This window comes from Dromiciops gliroides, chromosome 4 (genome assembly GCF_019393635.1).
Source record: "Dromiciops gliroides isolate mDroGli1 chromosome 4, mDroGli1.pri, whole genome shotgun sequence".
In the NCBI taxonomy this organism is placed as follows: Eukaryota; Metazoa; Chordata; class Mammalia; order Microbiotheria; family Microbiotheriidae; genus Dromiciops; species Dromiciops gliroides.
In genome coordinates this window covers 410,062,643-410,086,772 of record NC_057864.1, presented here as the reverse complement: position 1 = coordinate 410,086,772, position 24,130 = coordinate 410,062,643, and the positions used below count along the sequence as shown (strand labels likewise).

Genomic DNA, 24,130 nt, shown 5'->3' with positions numbered 1-24,130 from the left:
TCTAGTTATGTTTTAAAAAGTACTCTCAGGGGTCAGCTAGGTGGTGCAGTGGATAAGGCACTGGCCCTGGATTCAGGAGGATCTGAGTTCAAATCCAGTTCAGACACTTGACACTTACTAGCTGTGTGACCCTGGACAAGTCATTTAACCCCCATTGCCCAGCAAATAAAAAAAAGCATTCTCAGAAGTGGTTTATAGGCTTAAGCAGGATGCCAAAAGGATCCATGATACAAGAAAGGTTAAACACCCCTGGTCTATAAGAATCCTTTCAGGATAAGAGTGGGAAAATGAGTACATCTGTAACATTTTTGTTGTTGAGCCATTTCTAGTCTTGTCTAACTCTACATGACAACATGTGGGACTTTTGTGGCAAAGATGCTGAAATTGTTTGCCATTTCCTCCTCCATCTCATTTTACAGATTAGGACACTGAGGCAAACAGGGTGAAGTGACCTGCTCAGGGTCACACAGTAAGTATCTGAGGCCCGGCATTGTCTTTAGTACGGATCATCTACTTCTTTGACTCTTCCTTCTAACCCTGAATTACACTAACTGTCTGGCTCTCCAGAATATGAGTCTGTTCACTCTTATGTTCCAGGCCTTGCCTGACAACTTGTTATTGATTCCTTGTGTTTTGGGATTTGATTTGTATTTTTTGTGGCTATTTTCCCTCGGATCTGGAATTTTTACACTTCTGATTTCAGCCTAGCAACTGAACTCTAACCCATTCTCCTAATGAATCCCTCGGCTTGATTGATAATCCCACAAAGCATAGGTGATGGGAGTAACCAGTAAAACCAATGAGATGAATCTTTTTTGTGAATCTGTCTACTGGTAGAATTTGGAGTAGATTCTCTTCAGTCCAGACTTCTCTCAAACTTTCCATCTCCTTGTGCTCATGAAAGCCTCTCCCTTCCCCACCCCGCTCTCTCTCTCGCTCTCTCTCTCTCTCTCTCTCTCTCTCTCTCTCTCTCTCTCTCTCACTGTCTCTCTGTCTCTCTTTGTCTCTTCCCCCCCTTGCCCCCCCACCCCGCCTTGTTGCTGCTTCATCACTTGTGTACCCTCATATACTGATCCAGGAAGAGTGGTAGACATACCCCTTGTTTCTTGCTGTCTCTCTCAGACCCCTTCTCTGATCCTGTGACTTACCAACCTTTCTTGTTTTGAGGTTCACTTCATTAATCAATATCACCCCCATTTACCTCACTATAGAGGTAAACTGGCCACCAGTTCATTTTCCCTTCTTTCTCAAGGTATTCAGTACTTGGTTCTTGGTCCCCCTCTTTACCTTCATCATTAGGGACTTAAAATATACAAATTGCTGTCCTTTCAAACACCCTGACGTCTACTGGCTATTATAATAACCTTCTAGTTGGCCTCTAAACCTCTAACCTCTCCCCACCCTTGTCCATCCTCCTCTCTTGCTGACAAAGTGATATTCCTAAGGCACAGGCATGAACACATTGTACCCCTTCTCACTCAACCAACTTCAGTAGTTCCTTATTTCCTCAGGAACAAATGTAAATTTTTCTGTTTGGTAATTAAAGCTCTTTATAAGCTGGAACCTTCCTACCTTTCCAATCTTATTCTTTTTAGCCTTCATATACTTTATAATCCAGCTACACTGGCCTTTTTGTTGTTACTTTCACAGTCGATGACATCTCCTGATTCCATGACTTCTGCTGTCTGTCCAAATGCCTGGAATGCTCTCCCTCCTCATAGCCTAATGACTTCTCTGGTAGCTAGCTAGCACAGTGTTTAGAGTGCTAGAGAGTCAGGAAGACCTGAGTTCAAATCCAACCTTAGACACTAACTACATGACTCTGGGCAAGTCACTTAATCTTCATCAGCCTCACTTTCCTTTTTTTTTATAAAATGAGTAAAATAACAGCATCTAGCTCCTAGGGTTGATGTGAGGATAAAATGAAACAATATTTGTTAATCACTTTGCAAACCTTTAAAGCACTACATTATGACCAGTTATTATGTTATTGTTATTATTATCATTATTATAACAACTCAGATCCTAGCTTCTTCAAGATACTTTTCCTGATCTTACCACCACCATCACCATCTATCACCACTAATAGTACCTTTCCTCTGAGATTACCTCTTATTTATGCTGCATATATCTAGTATGTAGACCCTTAGAATGTGAGCTCCCTAAGGACAGGGACCACACTTTTGCCTTTCATTGTGTCCCCAGAATTTGGCATGGTGCCTAGAAGATAGCATTTAATAAATGTTTATTGACTCCCTCCCACTTCATCAACTTCATCTCCCATGACCTACTACTTCACTCCATTTCCACCAACCATAAAGATGGTTACTCTTTGTACTTTACCATGACCCATCACTATGCGACCTACGTGATTTTGAGTTCTAAAACTCCTCTCACTGATCATATCTCCTACCGTTCCATCTTTCCCTCTGCCTCATTCCTCCTAAGCATATTCTCCATTCTCATGAAGATCTCTAGTCTGATTATGTCTCCTTATTTCCATCCATTATCCCTGTTTAGACTCACTTTCCTGCTTTCGTGGTGTTAACCAGTTCAACCATCCATTGCCCTCTATTCCTTAATCCTCTGCCCAATTTATATCTGACCATTTATATCATGTATCACCCCATACCATGTGCTATTTTGGCTCTTAACTTGAATGCACCTATGCCATATGTATCTGGTATAACTTTATTATGAAAATAGGAACCTCACTACTTTTATCCTTCTCTGTCCCTAAATCATACTTTCAGAAGTAACCGATTCCAATCTTCTCTTTTTTAATCCTCTATACCACTCAATCAGCAGGTCTTGTTTTCTACTTTACTGAGAAAATAAAAGCCATCTGCCTAAAGATTCCCCCTTCTCCCTGACTCTGTACCCTCCAACTCTCTCTACATAATGTCTGATTCTGTCCTTCTTTGCTCCAGGCCCTGAGGAAAGAAGTGGTTCTTCTTGCCAAGCTAAACTCTTCTACTTGTGACCTTTGTCCTATCCTTCCATATTCCCCAAGGCATTGTCCATTTGATAACACTGATAATGCTTACTTACTCTTGGTTTCAATCTCTCTCTCCCACTCCTATATTTAATCTCTTCTTATCTATGCTATCTCTCATGCCCACATCTCCCCAATCCTTAAACCTTATTTATACCTTGCTCATTTCTCCCTTCTCTTCCCTCCCCTCCCTTCCCCTTTTCTTCCACCTCTATTAGCTCTCTATATAATTCTGCAGATGACTCCCACATCCATATATCTGGCCCTTTTATCTCTCAGTGGTTGAAAGGATTGCATTTGTTATCCTAGCCTGGAGATCATCCAAAGATTGTGATACACAAATGATAGTTTTGATGTGACCCTACAAGAAAGAGTCTAATGGAGATTGATCAGGTGATCAAAGTGGCCAGCCAAGAGGACCTCCTCTACTGATACACTGGTCTCAGTAAATGTCATCAAGAAATTGCTGTGCATGAATATCAGGATGCCCCATATTGTTAAACTGAAAAATTCTTTGCTTTTTGCACTCCTTACTCCTATTAAAAGTTTTACTTAGCTTTCTTTTCATTAATGTTTTTAAAATACTTTCTGTTTAGATTGCTGCATCATACTTTAAAGGACATATCTGTCCTTAGTCTCACTCCTTGTTTAAGTCAACATCCATCACATTACAATTTGCATTATATTTATCTATACATTTGTTTTATTTACCCTAATAGTTTGCAAACACTATAAGAACAAAGACTTTTTAAAAAAAAAATCTTTGTCTCTCTTCTAGAAATTAACCCAATCTCCTGTGGGTAGTAGTCACTTCACATTAAATGAAAACTTACTTTGCTGAATGAATGAAAGAATGAGAATGAGAAAATAAATGTTTTGAGCACCTTGCCAAGTGGAATGATCTCCTGGTTGTTCAATGAACAAGACACTTCACATTTCAACTCTGGGCATTTTCTTTGGCTGAAATGTTCTTCCTTTTCTGCTGTGCCTATTGACTTTTCTGGCTTTCTTTAAGTACCAACTAAAATCTCTTCTTTTACTGGAAGCCTTGCCCAATGATTTTTAATTCTAATGCTTTCCCTCTGTTAATTATTTCCCATCTATCTTACATAGCTTTCTTTATATATATATATTTGTTTGCATGTTGTCTCCCCCATTAGATTGTAAGTTCCTTGAGGGCAGGGACTGTCTTTTGCCCCTTTTTGTCTCTCCACCACTTAGGACAGTGCCTGACAGGAGTACTTAATAAATTTTTATTCATTGATTGATTGAATGTAAATTCATTGGTGAGGGGATGGAGAAACCTTGGAAATGGAGACCTGTCAAGTATGCTAAATGGTACTCATTCACCTACTTAAGGAATTCATTCACTTAGAAATTTTGGTCGTGGAAATGTGCTTCTTGGTTTGCCTTCTCTTCAGCCCTAATGCTACTGAAGCTGCTTCCTTCAAAATTAATAGTGACTTCTGAATCACCAAATTCAGACTTCTCCTTAGTCCTCAGATTCTGACCTTGCTGCAGCTTTTAACATCATCAACAATTCTCTATTTAATATTTTCTCTTCTCTTATTTCCCACAATACTTAAGTAATTCATTTTACTCTTCTAGTCTCTCCTTCTTTGGTTTCTCTTTCTCCCTTTACCCCCTAAAGGTAGGCTTCCCCCCAAAAAAACTTCCATACTTAATTCCGGTCTCCCCTCTTTATACATTCTCCCCTGGTGAGCTCATCCCTTCCTGGGATTGTAGCTCTAACCTTTATGCGGCAGACTTTCTCTCTTTATACTTCACTCCCACACTCCAGTCCCCCATTCTTTAACAGCCTATTGAACATTACTAAGTAGATATCTCCTCATCTTAATCTAAACAGGTTTGATCTTAGATGAATCATCCCTTATTTGCCTCTTGGACATGTTTTATTCATTAATACAATCACCTTTCCCCCAAGTTCAAAGCATAAGATTCATTTCAATTCATCTCAAAGTGTGATCCACATAGGTTCTTTATGTGCCTTACAGAATTAATGTAGGTAGAATGGTGCACAGGATGCCAGATTGGGAGTCAGAAAGAATAATTAATCTAAGTTCAAATCCTGCCTCAGATACTTTACTAGCTATGTGACCACATACACACACACACATATACATATATATACACATACACATATATATATTCCGACACATATATATTTATATACATTTACATGGAACTTTAAGATTTACAAATATTTGGTATATTTATGTATATGTGTATATATACATATACCAAATATTTGTAAATCTTAAAGTTCCATGTAAATGACACCTAATATTATTATTATTATCATTATTATAGTAATACTACCATCTCCATACTATATCATCTCTACACTATGATGTTTCCACTCCAGCCATTACCCCAACTTCCTCCCCACAAGAACCTTGGGCACCACCCATGGAACCTCCCTGAGCTGTGATAGGTAGGCTTTTATGTAATCTTGCCCACAGCCAGGACTCCATGCCACTTCCCAGCCATCTTCGCACCATGCTTCTTGGTTCCTCTTCCTCATAACTCTTTCCAGCTCCCCTTTTTGTGTTGTCTTGCCACTGCCCCCCACCCCTTAGAATGTGAGCTTTTTGTGGGCAGGTACTGCTTCCCTCACTTGCTTTTGTATCTCTCGCTCTTAGCACTGTGCATGGCATGCCATAACATTTAACATCTCTTTTTACTCTCTCATTCTTGTTCTTAATCAATCAATCTGAAAACTTTTATTGATGTCTCTTCAAAATTAGCACCAGTCTTCTCATTGATTCTGGCAAGCTTATTTCTCCATGACAAGTATGGATTGATGGGAAGGTAGTAACTGGGCTTTTTTAGCCTTACTAAAGTGGGCCACAGTTGGAAAAAGTTTAAGAGCCACTTATCTTAAACCTCTAATTAAGAGCTGGTGGTTTCTATGGTTTCTACATTTATTGACTGAACAAAGTGATGTTTTGTTGCACATTGACTACTTGGCATTTCTTATGTCTGTTCCATGAAAACACTTAAGGGGTAATGATTTTGATCAAGTTTGACACATGATGAAAAGATATCTAGATCAGTGCAGTGTTCAACCTTAAAACAAAATAGTAGCCAATGAACCATTTCAGATGGCTCTACCTTCTAGAATATAGATGAGGGCTATAGTTAGTAGAATCCCTGATTCAGTTAGTGTTGTATTTTGGGTCATGTCTGTTTTCAATAAATATGGATTAAGCACCTACTATGTGCAAGTCAGTGTGATAGCCACAGGGAACACAAATCTGAAAATGAAACACCCCCATTATGGCCTTTTCATTTTTATAATTTATGTCAAAGGGATTTTTACAATCTTAAGTTTTCTGACAGTTGTATAAAATAGACATCTACAGTCAGACCTCAGACTAATCTACTGGACTAAAAAGTGGCATCATCATCATCATCATCATCATAATCATTATTATTATTATTATTATTATTAGCAGGGCAATGAAGGTTAAGTGACTTGCCAAGGGTCACATAGCTAGTAAGTGTCAAGTGTCTGAATCCAGGGCTGGTGCAGCCACCTAGCTGCCTCCATCAGTATTAATGTTACCAGGAAAATTGATTGATAGGCCACTACTGTCACCTAAATAGATGCAACTGGACCAAGATGAAGATCTTTATCTGAGAGACAGAGAGAGGGAGCAGAGAGACATGACAGGGAGACAGAGACAGAGAGGCAGAGACAAAGGCAAAAATACACAGAGAGGCAGAGACAAAAACACGCCAAGACAGAGAGAGATATTTTGATTCCCAAGTTTATGAGAGAGAAGACAAGGGAGAGAAATTCTAATCAAGCACAAGATTTCATCAAATGCTTCAAAGAACTCTGGCTTTTTTAAGGTGGTAAAGTATTGGGAGGAAAATTTATCATTATTAGAATATCTATCTGCCTACCATAAAAACCCAGCTCTTTATGAAAAATGTAAAATGTTATACTTAGAAGAGATAAAATATTTAAAAAAACAAATTTATACCAAGAACAGGCAACAGAAGCTCCCTACCAGCATGTAGGAAAATAATGAATTCTGTGTACTTTCCTTGCTAGTTATAATGAAAAGAGTATAAAGAAAGCAATATTCTTGGTTTCCCCTAAACATTGGGAAAGTGTTCAAGTTGGCTGAAATAAAAGTATTTAAGGAAAAAAGGAAGGAAAGATGGGGAAGAGAAAGAGGAAGGGGAAGGGGAAGGGGAAGGGGAAGAAGAAGGGAAGGGAAGGGAATTGATAATGGAATTGTTAGCCATTCTTAAAGTGTATTCTTGGCTTTCTTGGACCTTTGGAGAGATGTCTCTTCATTTCTTGTTGACCTTTTGGATCTTTGAGAGGGCACACGAGCATGAGTGTAATAGTACCTATGTAAGTATGCTCTAGAGAAAGTCTCTAATTTTAGACATAGTGGAAATTGACATTCTTTTTCCTCCTTCGCATTTTATAACCCATCAGCTGACCAAAAATTGCCTTTCAATAATTTTCCCATTTTTGATTCTCCCTAATCATTGCTTCTTCAGATTATATGCCTATAAGAGGGTGAGCAGTGAATGAGCCATCATGAGTTTTTCCAGTATAATTTAAATCATAAATGCTTAATTGGATTCATTATGATGGAAAAACAGGTCTCTAAGTATCTCAGGGATACTCAGAGGCCATAATGATGCTATTTAAATTTCTTATGCAAAAGACAGGTTGTCCTGCAGTAGCTAAGTGATGTCAATGGCTCTATTCCATCCCAGGCTCTTTCTCTGGCTTACCATTCCCCTGAACATCACTTCAAATCTCTATTCCTCAGTGTGTTTTTTCTTTTCAAAAAATGGAGGTAAAACAACCAATCTGCCTTTCAAGACTACCTCACACAATAACTAAAAACAGAATTCAAAGCAAATGGTACCTGAGGAAGGGTTTTTAATTTGAAATAATGAGAAATTCAGTTTAAAACATTGACGTAATTTCCATCTGCAAAGCACTAGAAATACAAAGTTGAAAATGAACATAGTTACTGCCCTCAAAGAAGGATAAAGGATAAAAGGATAAAACTTGCACAAATAAATATGACATGAGGTAGAGCTACAGCCCTATATTTCCAAACTCCTGTTCTGACTGTAAGGTGAAGTGTAGGAAGAGGAAGAATATATCCATCCACGGACTTCTCCACATAGTCTGGCCCAGCTCTTCACCCTGTCCATCTCATCTCCAAACCTTGCCCTTGTAGCCTAGTTTCAGTTTGGAAGCGGGTATGTGGGAGAGGAAAGCAGTATGTATATGCAGAGTTGCGTTATGTACTTGGCTTCTCTAGGAAAGTGATATAAAAAAGAAGAAGCCACCTTTTCATCAACCAGTCAGCAAATATTAAGTACCTCCTATGCGTCAGGCACTATGTTGAGTGCTAGGGAAACAAGTACAAGGAATGAAACAACCTCTATTTTCAGTGAGCTTATATTCTAATGGAGGAGAAAAAGTAAAAATAAATGATAGTGTGCACAAATATAAAGGTGATAAATATGCACACAAACTATCAAATATAATGGGAAGGAGGGCACAAGCAATTGGGGGGAAATCAGGAAAGATTTCATGCAGAAGATGGTGCTTGGGCTCCAACTTGAATGAAGAGAAGAACTCTTTGAGGTGGGGGTAAGGAGAGGGAGGATATTCTAGGCATTGGAGAAAGCCACTGTAAGAGGTACCACAGAACTGAATTCATCCTGTATCTATCAAGGACAGCAGAATGTCGGGATCCAGATTTAGGTTATAGAGTCAAATGTAAGGAGGCAAAGAGTACTTACATGTTTTGGTTAAAAATTTTCTTTTAGAATCCAATTAAGGAAGAAATGAATCTAATTAATTCTATTTAAATATTTTCCTCTCACTTTGATTATTACTAATTTAGGGGCATATATACTAGTACATAGTGTTTGAACTCTAGGGAGGTTTTTTTGCACATTAATAGCATGTGCACACAAGCCACATGCCGTTTCCCTTGTGTGAATGCTTATTTCATTGTGCTTTTCTTATTTTGATTTTCTGTTGCTTTTACAAAGATCCACCAGATCACATTAGTGACTATTGGACTTTAGGACAGCCCTATTAAAGAATACAAACTTAGTCCATTGACAAGGAGAAAAGAAATGAAAATATTTTAGAGACAGGATGACTTTTTCTTGTACTGAGGTTTCCTTTTTTAATTTTTTATTTTTTGCATGTGTGTGGCAATGAGGGTTAAGTGACTTGCCCAGGGTCACACAGCTAGTAAGTGTCAAGTGTCTGAGGCCAGATTTGAACTCAGGTCCTCCTGAATCCAGGGCCGGTGCTTTACCCACTGCACCACCTAGCTGTCCCCTTAGGTTTCCTTTTGCTAAATGTTTATATCTATGATACAAAAAAGAGCCATGATGACTCCATGCAAGAACAAGTGGCCACTCTCTGCCTCCTCTTGATGCCATTTCTTTCTACTACTAGTAAGCCCCAGGACCTGACTATACAATTATATGTCCATGGGCCTTATATCCCTATTAGTCTGGAAGCTCTGCGAGGGCAGGCACAATGCTTTAGCTAAACCATGTATCACCCTAACTCTTAATACAATATATTAAATATAATAGGTGATTGAGCATAGTACCTAGAACATAGTAGGCATTTAATAAATGTTTATCAACTGATTATTAATGATGATGATGATGGTAACAATATTAACTAGTGTTTATATAAATATATATTTTTATGTAGCTATATAATATATATCTATTTTGATATATTATATATGTGTTTTATATATCTATATAACATCTATATGTTTTATATATCTATATAATATATGTGGTTTTATATATTTATATATTGTCTATATAGTTTGATATATCTATATACTATTTATGTTTGATATATCTATATAATATCTATATATTTTGATTTATCTATATATTATATAGATATTTATTTTGATGATGGTGGTAACAATATTAACTAGTGTTGACATAGAGCTTTAAGGTTTGCAAAACAAATCGATGTTTTCCTATTTGATCCTCACAACAACCCAGTGAAGCATATATTTTGTGCACATATTGCTTTCTTCAAGCAGATCCTTGAAAGCAAAGGCTGTTTGATTTTTAGCTTTGTGCCTAATTCAGTGCTTAGCACATGGTAGGCATTTAATAAATGCTTACTAAAAATGAAAAAATTGGCTGTTCTCTTCATTGTCTATCTTACCGTATCTTTCACTTAGTAGGCACTTAATAAATGCTTGTTTACTTGATCTCCCTGTGCTCAGGCTGCTTACTCATGGCTAATGACTTTCTCCTTACACTAATGGATGGACTTTGTAGATCCTAGGTTTCGCTATCTGAAAAGTATACAAATGTTTAAAGTTCCTTAACCACTGATTAAATCATATCAAGCAATCTCCACTGTGAGTACCATTTGGGTATGTTATCCCAACCCCATAATCCTCGGATTAGTTTAATAGGTATACATAATCTACTTCTTTCTGCTATTCTCTACCACCACAGACCTTTCTTGAATCATTTGCTATCTGAACTGATACACTCATTTTAGTACAAAAGAGTTATGACAAATGTAGTAAAATGCCTTGAAAAATATTTCCACCTTGCTAGGATTGCTCTTAGTATTTTGACTCGTTTCTCATTTGCTTTCATTAAAAGTGGGGTTTAAAACAGTGTCATGATCTTTCTCTAAAAATTTATGAAATTCTTTGGGAAAACTCAAAGTAATCCTTTGCATTCATTTATTAAATTTATTCCAAATGCTATTTATTAAACAAGGAACTGTATACTTGATGAAATATAAAATAATAAATAAATAATAAAGATGAAAACCATTATAATTTAAAAGGGGTAGAGCATGTATACAAATAATATCTATGAAGTGTGGCATAATGTATAGAATGTTGACCTTGGAATCATGAAGACCTAGATACAAAGTCTGATTCTGACGCTGGTTATATGATCACAGGCAAGTCACTTAAAATGTACCTCTTAAAATTGTTGCAAGGATCAGTGAGGATATAGATAGATAGACAGATAGACAGACAGATATAAAGTGCTTTGTTAATCTTAAACTACTATATAAATGCTAGCAATTACAGATTTGTAAAGTTATGTATTGTATGGCCTTTTTTTTCAGGGCAATGAGGGTTAAGTGACTTGCCCAGGGTCACACAGCTAGTAAGTGTATCAAATGTCTGAGGCCAGATTTGAACTCAGGTCCTCCTGAATCCAGGGCCAGTGCTTTATCCACTGCACCACCTAGCTGCCCCCTGATGTATGGCTTTTACTAATCAACCAGCTCTTTTTAGAGCCTTAAACTAAGACTTAAGCATTAACTAGGGTTTTTTTTTAATTGTTCAAATGCTTGACATATACATATAGTCCCTGACCTAATATTGATGAAAGCATTTTTGTCCTTTAGAACGACCTTTGGGTCTCTGCCTCTATAAGGCTGTGGACTACTTCCCGGACTGAGAATGGAGGTGAGGGTTGAAAAGTCAGGGAGGAAGCACAGGGTAATGCCTCTTCTCTCCCTCTTTGCTTCTGTTGTGCACCACTACCATCCAGTGCCCAACCTACAGGAAGTGGAAATTCCAAGGTGGCCCCTGGAAGCATCAACAGGCACCACTTCTATTCTAGATAGCTGAACAAATTGGGAAACCCAACTACAATATGTACCTTGGCTTTTCTGGAATATCACAAAACCTCTCCAGATCTTGGTTTCTAGAATGTGTAAAAAGTGGATAGCTGGCAACCTTCTTCCTTTTGCATCTTTCCTCTTATAGGCTCATGCAGTGGAAGCAGAAAGTAGAATGAAATTGAAATAGTGATTTCACAGAATTTAGCTAGAGCTAGTAATCCCAATTTAATGGCAAACTTTCAGCTTGTGGTCATCAGTTAAATGTGAAGCAGAGTAGATGAGCCATGATGGATTCCAACAAGTCAGTAGTTTTTCAAGGACATTTTTCCAGGCTCTGGGATCTAGTGAAAGATTGTACATATTTTGTATAGTTGTTTTGATGTTGTCTGTCCTATTTGACTGCAAACTCCTTGACAGCAGGGACCATATTTTTTCTTTTTCTTTTTCTATCTTTAATGGTTAGCATAATATATATAGTAAGAGCTTAATAAAAGACTGTTGATTGAATAACTTACTTGGAGCCAAGAGACCTGGGCTCAGATTTTGTCAAGGTATAGTGAAGAAGAATCCCATTCTGGAATTTTGGCAACAATGATTTAGAATGTGTTCTATTTCCCTTAACCCTGAACTTAGAAAACTGAATGCAATGATACTGGTCACTATTTATTGCTAGCTCCTTTCTGGGTCTACTTGAATGAATTCAGGTGCACAGATTGCATTTGGAGTGACTCCATGTCTTCCATTCATCCTTTAAATTAGAGTGTCCTCCAAGGGGACAATCTATCAACAAGTATTTATTTAGTTCTATTTTCTAGGAACTGTGGTAAACACTGAAGATACAAAGACAAAAGAGAATTCTTTACATGCCCTCAAGGAGTTCATATTTTAATGGGAAGAGGGAGAAATGTACATGTATAAATCCATACTTAACATAGACAAAGTGTCTACAAGGTAATTTTGGGAATGTGCACTAGTAATATGGGGAACCTAGAAATGTGTCACATAGAAGGTGACACTTGGACTGCATCTTTTGTGTGTGGGGGGGGAGGCAACAAGGGTTAAGTGACTTGCGCAGGGCCACACAGCTAGTAAGTGTCAAGTGTCTGAGGTCAAATTTGAACTCAGGTCTTCCTGAATCCAGGGCCAGTGCTTTATACACTGCACCACCTAGCTACTCCCCACTTGGACTGCATCTTAAAGGAAACCAGAGATTCCAAAATGTAGAGGTGAGAAGAGAATGCAGATGGCCTTAGCCCTCTTATCACTGTCTGAGCTTCAAGATTCCTCCTTTGCAGAGGATAATTCTATCTCTTCATCCTATATCACCATCACTCTGAAATCAGTGGGCTTTCTCTATCTGAATATTTTGCAATCACCTGTAAGTCAGTGTGTCCAAAATTGACCTCATGATTTCCCCCATGTCCCCTGAAAACCTGTACTTTCCTGTAACTTCTCTATTTATTTTGATGTGGCTACCACCTACCTACTTACCTAGACTTGAAATCTCATCATCATTTTCAACTCTTCCTTCTTCCTCATTCTATATAACAATTGCCAAGTCATTCTAATTCTACCTATAATTATAATAATAAAAACAGCAAGTAGTTTACATAGCAATTTAAATTTTGCAAAGTTCTTTCCTCTCTCTACATCAGTCAGTTTAGTTTCTTGAATTGCTGTAGCCAAGGTGTTCATCAAAAATGACTCTTACTACTAGTGATGAGCTTCTCCATTCATAACTCAGTCCTTGGAAAATAGAAAAACCTGTTGCCAAGACTTCAGTCAATAATTTTTCTGTAATAAGTTTTTCAGTATATAAATACTTATAGCCGCATTTTTTTATCCAAGAACTGGAAGCAAAGTGATTACCCATCACTTGGTTGACTAGCTGAACAAATTATGGCATATGGATACAATAGAATATTATTATGCCATTAGAAAGGATAAAAGTATAGAATTCAGGAAAACCTTGGAGGACTTATATGAACTGATTTGGAATCAAGTAAGCAGAACCTGGAGAATCATTTATACAATGACTACAATATTGTGAAGGAAAATCATTGTGAAAGACTTAAAATCTATGATCAATGCAATGACCAATTAGAAATCTAGAAGACTGAGGATGAAGCATGCTTCCCACCTCTTGGCAGAGAAGTGCTTGAGCTAGAGGTGGAGAGTGAATTACACATTTACACATGCAGGCTAGTGTGTTTGTTTCCCTTGTTACAAGGGAAGGCTTCATTTATTTCTCAGGATGGGAAGAAAGCATAAAGGACTTCTTTTATTTGGGGTTGGCTAAGTGTAGAGGAGAATTATGGAAGTAGTGGGAATGCCATACCCTCCCCCCAAAAAAAGAAAAGGATATCAATAAGACACTTAAAAAAACAGAAATAGGAAATTCAGAAAGGAAAATAGGTGGACAAGGAGGTGTTAGAACTACCTAGTCAAATTTAACACATGAATTTTTTTTTTGACAGTCTGTCAAGTTTTATTGTATGAGCCAAATAGAAGGGTACTATGTACAGAGGAGATGGGGGATAATCATTTCTTGGTCTCCTCCTCCTTAGATAAATTCTTGATGATCTCCTCTTTCTTAACCTGTAGGTGCTCTTCCCAATGCTTTCGTGCTTCCTTAGTCTTGGAGCAGCAAGCTTCAGCCTGCTCAGCCAGGAGCTTCTTCCAGGCCTTGTCTGCCTTCAGTTTATGAATGTCCTCCATGAGGATCCACTTATTCTTTTTTTTTTTTTTGCGGGACAATAAGGGTCAGGTGACTTGCCCAAGGTCACACAGCTAATAAGTGTCAAGTGTCTGAGACCAGATTTGAACTCAGGTCCTCCTGAATCCAGGGCTTGTGCTTTATCCACTGCACCACCTAGCTACCCTCTGGATCCACTTATTCTTGAATACATTTCCCTTCACCTTCAAGTACAGACTGTGGTATATATGGTGGTCAATCTTTTTGTATTCATGGTATCTTCAGAGTAGACACTGTAGAATCCTCATTTACCTCATCCAGGTCACCTTCTCCAGCATACGAGCATTGGCAGTACCCTTCTCTTACCAATGCCCATGTGCCTACCCTTCCATCAAGCCAGAGTATAACACATGCATTTTTAGCAATCTATATAGTCATAGATTGTTACAGGGTCATATGTAATCCTCTTTTTCTTTTGTTTAAATATTCGTCTATATTTGCTATTTCCTTGATTTAAAAAAAAAAAGAAAATTTAGAAAAAAACAAGTTCGGGTCTTTATCACCTGTTATGTAGACTTTTGTAGCAATCTCCTAACTGTTTTTCCTTCTGTGTGTGTGTGGTATGTGTATGTATGAGTGTGTATATGTATATGTGTATGTGTATATATGATCCCCTGCATTAAATGATGTTTTCTTCCTCAGATTTTTCATGTTTTGTACTGCATCATATTCTGCCTTAGATCCTAAATATATGGATCTATGTTTTATCCTCCCTATTATTTTCTAAGCTCTGTGAGGGCAGAACCTATGTTTTATTTCATCCTGGTTATCTTAGTGCTTTATAAATAGTAGGTGCAAAATAAAAGTTTGTTGAATCAAATTAAAAAACACTTGGGAATTGGGAAATCTGGCTTCTAGGCCTGATTATACTACTCCCCAATTATGTAGTCTTGGTCAAATCATTTTATCTTTTTGTACCTCCATTTTTTTACTTGCTAGTTAATTGGGATGGACTAGGTGATCTCCAACTTTCCTTCATGTTCTAAAATTGTATGATTTTTTTATTGTATCATCATGATTTAACTAAATAATTTAAAATGAACATTTGAAGAGGTAATCATGTTTTGAAAATGTGAAGTGGTACTAAGCTAAAAGGAAAAAAAAATCTAGTCCAAGCACCATTTGTGAGCCTATCTTTTATTCAATTTTATGTCCAGAATTCCATCCTAAGGGAAAAGATTCTCAAAAAGTAACTGGGCTGAATCAAGGCTTTCAAGATTTCTTTTTTTTTTTACTTGCCAATTTTTCATTTAATTTGTACTTGTTTTTTTTTTTAATCTACTAAATTCAGTTTCCATTGGAAATGTGAATTATTTGAGGGAAAACTTCATGTAGCTTTCAAAATGTCCTCTCCCTCCTTTCCTCTTTCCCTTAAATGCTAAAGAAGGATAATCAACTAGACTGCAGTGGTCATGTGAAATGAAATGTAATTATGGACATGGCTAGCACTGTTAATTGCCAAAAGATGATCCATTTAAAGAAGCTGTCTACATAGAGCCACTTACTTAGGCGGCTCTGAGTTCCTTAATTGTGTTTAGCTTGCAGTTCTCAACATTCTATCAGATAGAAAGCAAATAAGATGACTTAATCTATGCTTTGCAGATAGAGAAATGGGGAGGTTCTGTGGCTTGGCCAAGGAGACTACCCAAGATGCATCATTCCCTGTTCCACATTCACAGAAATCACATAGCAAACAGATAATAATGAAATATCACACATACTTATTACTTACATTTTCACATACCCTTGTAAAGAATATTGTAGAACGAATTCCTTCACACATACGTTGAGTGGATGACATGTGAGGTCACTCCCCAACACTGATATTTTATTTTATTGAATCAGAATCAAGTCTTTTCTATATGCCAAAAAAAAATACATGTATACACACCCATATATGTATTAATGACTTTTTATTCTGACTTGGTATCCTAGAATGTCAGATTTGGAAGTAACTTCAGATGTCATTTACTTTAATCTCTATACATGGAAGAATTCACTTTACAACATTCCATGCAAACGATCATTTAGCCTTTATATAAAGACTTATGCAGATAGGAAATTCACTACCTTGCAAGGGAATCTATTCTAATTGGGGGCAGCTCTGTTCATTCAGAAATGCTTCCATATAACAAGCCAAAATACACTCCTTTATCATTTTCACACACTGGTCTTAGTTCTTCCCTCTGTGACCAACTCAAAACTTTTTTTAATCAAGAGAGATCTTAAAATATTTGAAGATCCTTGTCCTGTGTATTTTCCCTCCTTCACCAAACCCCACCACCAATTTTTCCTTTTTAAAGCTAATCATCTTAAGATTCTCCATCCATTCATCATATGAGGGTGTGGGAAGGGAACAATTTATTAAGCACCTACTATTTGCCTGGTTCCCTACTAAGCACTTTACAAATAGCTCATTTTATTCTCACAACAACTCTAAGAAATAGGCGCAGTTGTGATCCCTATTTTTATAGTTGGAAAAACTGAGGCAGAAATTAAGTAACTTGCCCATGATCACACATCTAGTAAGTGTATGAATCTGGATTTGAACTCAGGTCAGGAAGACCTAGAGTCAGGAAAACTCTAGACCCATCATTCTATCCAATGCTATAGTGTCTACCTGTCCATCTATACATGCATATAAAACCAAAACTGCAATGATATATTTGTATATACCATATGTATGGATGTACCTTCTTTTTTTTTTTTTAGTGAGGCAATTGGGGTTAAGTGACTTGCCCAGGGTCACACAGCTAGTAAGTGTTAAGTGTCCGAGGCCGGATTTGAACTCAGGTACTCCTGACTCCAGGGCCAGTGCTCTATCCACTGCACTACCTAGCTGCCCCAATGTACCTTCTTTTAAACCCCTGCCATAAGGGATGGAGTTTTCATTTTTCAATCCCTGGTTGTTGGAGTTAACATTAAGTAATAATTCCATTAGCTTTATTTGTTTGTTTTCCTCAGTTCTTTGTCAGCATCTTTACTTCTAAACTTTGGCTCCCGACCTATCCAACTTACCCTCTTCTCTTTTCTAGCCACAATCTCCTTCTTCCTCTCTCAATATGGTATAACAGAAACCACTGTCTTTCTATTTTGAAATTTGAGTCTCACCCTGACTCCTTACAAACCATGGAATGTTAAGGGCCCAGGGTTAGTAAGTCACTTTATTTCTCTGAGACTTCACTGCCTTATCTTGAAAATGGGGCTATTTTTTTTTAATCTAAGCATCTTTCTCCATGGATATAATTCAACTATTTAGTGCTTCTTAAGCTTTGTCCAATATAGAAACTAACAAGGAATAGAGTGACAAAATATTTGATTTCTCATCTTTTCTAGGCAACATAGGGAACTCCTCTGTCCCTCTCCTGCCTCTCCCCACAATCCCACAAAGATTTTCAAAACCTTTTTTCCCAGTGGCAATGACCTCAGATGTCAGCCAGTCTGATTTAGACCTGTGGAAGAATTTCCTTTCCCACATTCCACACATGCGGTCATTTAGCCTTTACTTGAAGGTACATGTAGATTGGGAATTATTTCAAGTCATACTCTCTTCCATCCAAGTCCACTCAGCTCCCAATTCTGAAATAATGTTTGACTTCCTACTTTGTACCCTATATCTCATCAGTCACAAAATCTTGCCAGTTCTCTTCCCCAATGTCTATCAGATTCGACCTTTTCTCTTTATTTATACAACCCTGTAAATAAATTAAAACAGATCCCCAATTATGTTCTATGACTTTAGCCAAATCTCACTCCCATGAAGCTTGTAAGCAATTGCAAGGGAATCAAAACCTCAGAAAAATTATAACATTCTAGTACTCTGCCCCAATACCTTACATCTCCATGCCTACCCAAACCTTTCTCTCTCTCTCTCTCTCTCTCTCTCTCTCTCTCTCTCTCTGCAGGGCAATGGAGGTTAAGTGACTTGTCCAGGGTCACACAGTTAGTAAGTGTCAAGTGTCTGAGGCCAAATTTGAACTCAGGTCCTCCTGAATCCAGGGCCAGTGCTTTATCCACTGAGCCACCTAGCTGCCCCTAAACCTTTTTCTCTTAACAAAAAAATGTTTAAATCTTGCTATGCCTCAGCATAGCTATATCTCACAAGTCAACCAATTCCTTAACCACAGAGAATAGTTTTGTCTTGTTCATTTCTCCAAGTGATTCTTTTCCTACTGAGCCTAAGTTTCCTTTTCTTCCTAAACATATATCTTATCCTCCTTCCTGTCTTTTATGTTTGTCCCTTCCCTCAAACCTAATTCCAAGATTTACCTCTAAGAAATCTTCCTTTCTTACTGATCACTTCCATGTCTAGCATTCTATCTGAACAGTATTGTCCGATGCTTTTTTCTCTAGTTATCTCATATATAGGTCTTATTTCCTGAGATTGTGAGCTCCTCCAGGATAGGGCAGAGACTGCGTGCTCCTTTGTATTACTGAGAGCACAGTATGTTGGCAAGTCATAGTTGGGCTGGAGGATCACAGATTCAGAGCTAGAAGCAACCTGAGAGCTCACCTAGTCCAATCCCCTTAATTTTACATATGAGAAACTGAGACCCAGAAAGGTTAATTCAAGATTAGACAGGTTCTAAGCAATAAAGCTAGGATTTGAACTCTCCTCTCCAGGATGTACTCCTGACTTCCTCTACTATCACCAATTTTTCCTTTTGAAGTCTCACTCCAGCCCTTGAAAGTACCCTCCTCCCCTGTAGCCTGTCCCTCTGATTGGATTGGTTCCTCCCATTTAAGGAACCTCAGAACCTCCATTTAAGGGAACACCTAGATCAGCCATGTCTCACTTCTCGCTGGACAATGCCCACTTTGTTTCCCCACTCACCTTTTCAGCTTCCCTTTATGGATTGTGTTCCCCGTCTAGAATATAAACTACTTAATAAAGGCAGGAACTATCTTTCTTTCTCCTTATATTTGTATTGCCAGTGTCTAGCACAATTTCAAGCACTTAGTAACTGCTTCACAAATGTTCACTGATTGATTGACAGTGTTGTGCCCAGTGAGCATTTTTAGCAATACTTGATTTTTCAATGGATGGTTCATATATTGGTCGTGAGTGATGCTTGTTTTGCTTTTGTACGTGAAAGACCAGTTGTTTCTGTTTGGTCATATGTAGTTGATTAGAATCTGTGTTGAAGCGATGGGTTCATCTGGCTTAATGGAGAAAGAGACAATAGCATTTCTGTTGCCAAGACACATCAAGGCTAGGGGAAAATGAAATTGAAAATAGAAATCACATCAGGCAGTTCATCATGGTCTGGGAAATTGAACAAAATAAGGAAAATTAAATCAAAGTGGATGTGTAATTTTACAAAAAAAAAGAAGTAGCCCATGTGGTTTGCTATGTATCAGGATAAGAATGAATGAGAATTTATTGTCTGCACTATTCCAAGGCCAAGGTCAGCAGTCTATGTTGCTTAGGATTGGGGGCGGGGGGGTATGCTACCTAATTTATATTTTTGGTAGGTGTACATATGAGGCAAATGCATTTACTTCTCTCATTTCATCTCTATGTCTAATTATACCAAAATAAATACATTACTGGATCATGGATGTAGTGTCACATAATAGAAGAAGTCCAAAACTTGGATGTAGGAGGATTGGATTCAAACCTTGCCCCTGACACTTTCTTTCTCTATGTCCATGGGCAAGTAATTTAATCTGTCTAAACTTCAGGAATGTTTCCAAGAGTAAATTGTAGATGGCTTATGATCTATAGTAATCAAGAGAGTTCCTACCAAAACCTGTTCAGAGGTTTTTGAACATTAATATATTGCTTTAGGCCATGTTTAGGTGTTTCCACATTCACAGAGCACAGTGATCTAGGAATGTGAGGGCAATTCTCTTTTTAAAGTTGCCAATTCTACTGAAACTGTTTACATACTTGTTATATATTTAAGAAGTCAACTTTATCTTTCCAGTTTCATTTAGGGGACCAAAATTTTTATAACTTATCTTTAACCATATACCTGTACTAACTGTAGTGAGAGTCTATATTCAAAATGGCACCATAGGAAGATCACAGGGGGTAAATATATATATATATATATATATATATATATATATATATATATATATATATATATATATATATATATATATATATATATATTTGTTGTTGTTGTTGTTGGGTTTTTTGTGGTTTTTTGGTGGGGTAATGAGGATTAAGTGACTTGCCCAGGGTCACACAGCTAGGAAGTATCAAGTGTCTGAGGCCGGATTTGAACTCAAGTCTTCCTGAATCCAGGGTCCATGCTTTATCCACTGTACCACCTAGCTGCCCCCTACAGGGTATATTGAAAGCTGGGAAGAGACCTTAGAGGTTATCTAGTCTAAACCTCTCATTTTATAGATAATAACCAGTGTCCTGAGAGAAGTTAAGTGGTTTGCCCAAGATCACACAGATAGTTAAAAGCAGAGCTGGACTTCTCAACCAGGTCCTTTGACTTCAAATTCAGAGTAATTCTAAAATGTTGTTTTTCAGTCACTCAGTCATTTCTGACTCTTTGTGATCCCCTGGACCATAGCACACCAACAATATCCATGCTACTTTCTTGGCAAAGATATTGAAGTGATTTGTCATTTGATTTCCAAGATACTGCTTCCCGATTTATTGGTAATAATAATAATCTTATATGCATTTACATAACTCTTGGACATTTGCAAAGGGCTTTACAAATATATTGTTTTATTTTCACAACAACCCTGGCAGATAGGGGCTATTATTATCTGCATTTTATAAAGAAACTAAAGCAGACATATGTTAAGTGACTTGCCCAAAAACTCACAGCTAACATTTGGGACAAGATTCAAATTCATCTTCCTAACTCCAAATCCTATACCACTGAGCTACCTAGCCTCCTATCATGCTGATCTACTAGCATAACAAAAGCATCTATACATGGCTACAAATGACAAAGAGGGGTTTCGTTTTGAAATTTATATGGGAGGAAATCGAGAATCTCTGTAGACTCTTGAACATTGGAGTAACATAATAAAAGTAGTTGTTTTAGGGAGATTAATTTGGCAGCAGTAAATTGGATGGACAAGAGTCAGGGAGTCCTACTAGCTGGCCATTAACAATACAGCTATGAGTCAAGACCCTTGTCTCTTGTCAAATCTCTGAATACATAACAATATAAATCTGGGACTCTTTAAAGTAAGGAATTATGAGAATGGGCCAAAGTAGTACCCTGCACTCTTAAAATTGAATAAGTAATTTTTTTTAAGTATTGCTATTTTTATTATACTGACTCATCCTATCTATGATCATTTAATATTTTTTAACTTATTTAGGCCTGTCTGTAGAGAGCTACTTTAATCACAGTATCCTCATTTTATTATTCTTCTGGACTACCTATACCTATGAGGAGAGATACTGAACTTGTGATTTCATTTGTGTAGAATTCACTCTACTGATACAGGTGGGCACCTTCTCTGCAACTTGGAGCAGAGAGAGGGTAATTGATTTGCTCAAAGTCACGCAGTGAGTACATATCAATGGCAGGACTTGAATTCAGATTTTCTTGGTCCAAAAGCTCTCTATCCATTACAATGTGGGCAGTTAATAATAAATAGTTACTAATTTATTGGCCTAAGAATGTTCCAGCCCCCAACCAGGTTTTGGAAAAGGCATTTAGCACTTTTTCCTCTGGCCCTTGTCTTGCTTTGGCTTTGGTGTCCATGGATAGAAGGGGCCTCTCAATAAACCCCATAACTGAGGAATCCTGACCTCACTCCTGTCTTTCCTTGTACTTCGACACTTACTTCTCTAGGCTATAATGGAAAGAATATTGGGGGGCATCTAGGTGACACAGTGGATAGAGCACCAGCCCTGGAGTCAGAAGAACTTGAGTTCAAATCTGACCGCAGACACTTAATAGCATTGTGATACTGGGCAAATCACTTAATCCCAATTACAGAAGGAAGGAAGGAAGGAAGGAAGGAAGGAAGGAAGGAAGGAAGGAAGGAAGGAAGGAAGGAAGGAAGGAAGGAAGGAAGGAAGGAAGGAAGGAAGGAAGGAAGGAAGAGAAAAAATTTGGATTTGGTATTAGAAAACTTAAGTTTGAGTCCCATATCTGCTGTTTGTTAGCTGTAAACAAGTAGTGAGATGGCACAGTGGATAAAGCACCAGATCTAGATTCAGGAGGACCTGAGTTCAAATCCAGTCTCAGACACTTGACACTTACTAGCCATGTGACCCTGGGCAAGTTATTTAACCCTCAATGTCATGCCCCCCCCCCAAAAAAAAGTAGTGACTATCAGAGGGAGGATTTGAACAAAGGTCTTAGTAACAAATATAGAAGAAGGAAAAAGAGAATGAAAATGGTCAAATATGCCTTAGCTATTTCTAATTTTGGAAGGGGAAGTAGGTGATTTCAGTTTTGGATGTATTAAGTCTGAAATGTGTCAGACAGACCTCCAAATGGAGACATTCTATATTTGTTATTAAGTCAATCAGTTTGTAACCCCATTTGGGGTATTCTTTTGGGGGGGGGTTGGCAGGGCAATGGGGGTTAAGTGAATTGCCCAGGGTCACACAGCTAGTAAGTGTCAAGTGTATGAGGCTGGCTTTGAACTCAGGTCCTCCTGAATCCAGGACCAGTGCTTTATCCACTGTGCCACCTAGCTGCCCCTTCGGGTATTCTTAACAAAGATACTAGAGAGGTTTGCTCATTTTACGGATAAGGAAACTGAAGTAAAAAGGTTTAAGTGACTTGCCTAGAGTCCCACAGCCAGTAAGTGTCTGAAGCTGGATTTGAACTCAGCAAGACGTCTTCCTGATTCCAAGCCCAATGCTTTATTCACTATGCCACCTAGATGCCCATGACATCCTATATTGGTAGTTGGAAATGAGGGTAGCAGAGGGTAGACTTCAGCATTATCTGAATATAGTTGATAGCTGAAACCACAGGAGTATATAAATTTATTTTTTCTTCTCTCTTCTGATGAAAACATTATAATCAAGTGGGTAGCCTGTCAGATTCTCAGTGGCCACTTCAGGCTATCTTTGGTAATTTGCAAGTGATACCTGCTAATCAAAAAGTTAATAATGCATATTTAATGCATCAGGCCCTAAGTATTCCGAGTTTTATTAGTCTGTAAAATACCTAATGTACAAAACTACTTCCCACAAAAAGCAAAAACACATGTATATTGGTATAAAGATTTTATCAGAAACTATGTTTCTCTAACAATTTTTACTTAAAGTATTTGTTAAAAATCCAACACTATTTTTTGAAAGGGGCAGTGAACAGACCAGAAATGAATGTTTAATACATAGCCCACAGTTCTCAGTACCTAATAAATATTAGCATTTCCCTTCTTGTTCTAAAATTCTATCAGACCAAAGAAGGTAAAGGGGCGGGGGGGGAACCCAGCATATTAAAATTATCCCCATAGTTAAAAACTTTTAAGATGTTTTTGTGTAAGGATCATCCCACTTTTTTGGGAAGAAAAACCAGTTGTATCTAATGAGATATGGAAAAGCATTTAACAACTTAAAAAATAGAAATAAAGGCAAAAATACTAAATTATAAACACGTTGCTCAGCAAATCAGTGACTGTGATAAAAAAAAATTCAGATTTCCTCATTTGCAATACAAGGGTCTAAATACTAGATTCCAGTATCACTGTTTCTCCAATAGGTCCATGGGAAGAAAAATCACTTAAGTCAAAAAGCTCCCCTCGCCCCGCCAAA

The 24,130-nt window shown here is 37.7% G+C and overlaps 1 protein-coding gene and 1 pseudogene across 2 annotated transcripts in view; both read left to right on the top strand.

The window, feature by feature from the left end:
* The window catches only part of RPS6KA2 (ribosomal protein S6 kinase A2), a 599,568-nt gene that overhangs the window by 245,394 nt on the left and 330,044 nt on the right, over nucleotides 1–24,130 (top strand). The window lies entirely within an intron of this gene.
* On the top strand, nucleotides 6,793–7,045 carry LOC122756113 (annotated as a pseudogene).